The sequence below is a fragment of the Penaeus monodon genome, chromosome 33 (genome assembly GCF_015228065.2).
Source record: "Penaeus monodon isolate SGIC_2016 chromosome 33, NSTDA_Pmon_1, whole genome shotgun sequence".
Taxonomy (NCBI): domain Eukaryota; kingdom Metazoa; phylum Arthropoda; class Malacostraca; order Decapoda; family Penaeidae; genus Penaeus; species Penaeus monodon.
In genome coordinates, this window is record NC_051418.1 from 19,845,058 (window position 1) to 19,845,524 (window position 467).

Sequence of the window (467 nt, forward strand, 5' to 3'; positions counted from 1 at the left end):
GTCTAATAGTTGAAACACTGGAATGAATTCAAAATAATAACGTAAGGCTCTCTACAAAAAATAAAGAAAACAAAATTGAAGAAAGGAAAATAAATCGAAATATACAAAATGTACAAAGAAAACCCACACGTGCCAACCTTTGTATTAATGTGAAGGTACATTGATGATGAACAAGTGCGTAAGTTGTTGCTTTATTCAGGTGATCTGCTAAGCCTTAAGAGTTTTCTCACTTGTTCACTTCTTTATGTGATATATATGCGTCTTCTTCAAATTGATAAATTGAGCATTTTTTCCTCGTGTCGGTTAAGGTAACTATTGTGTCGAAACATAATTCATATCTATACATTTTTTATCAACACAAAGAGTAAACGCCTTTCATCACTACGAGCCGCTTTCATTCTCTTTCTCTCTTCCGTACAGGCATACATCTACTCTCTGTGTGCGTGTATTCGCACACACATACAAAT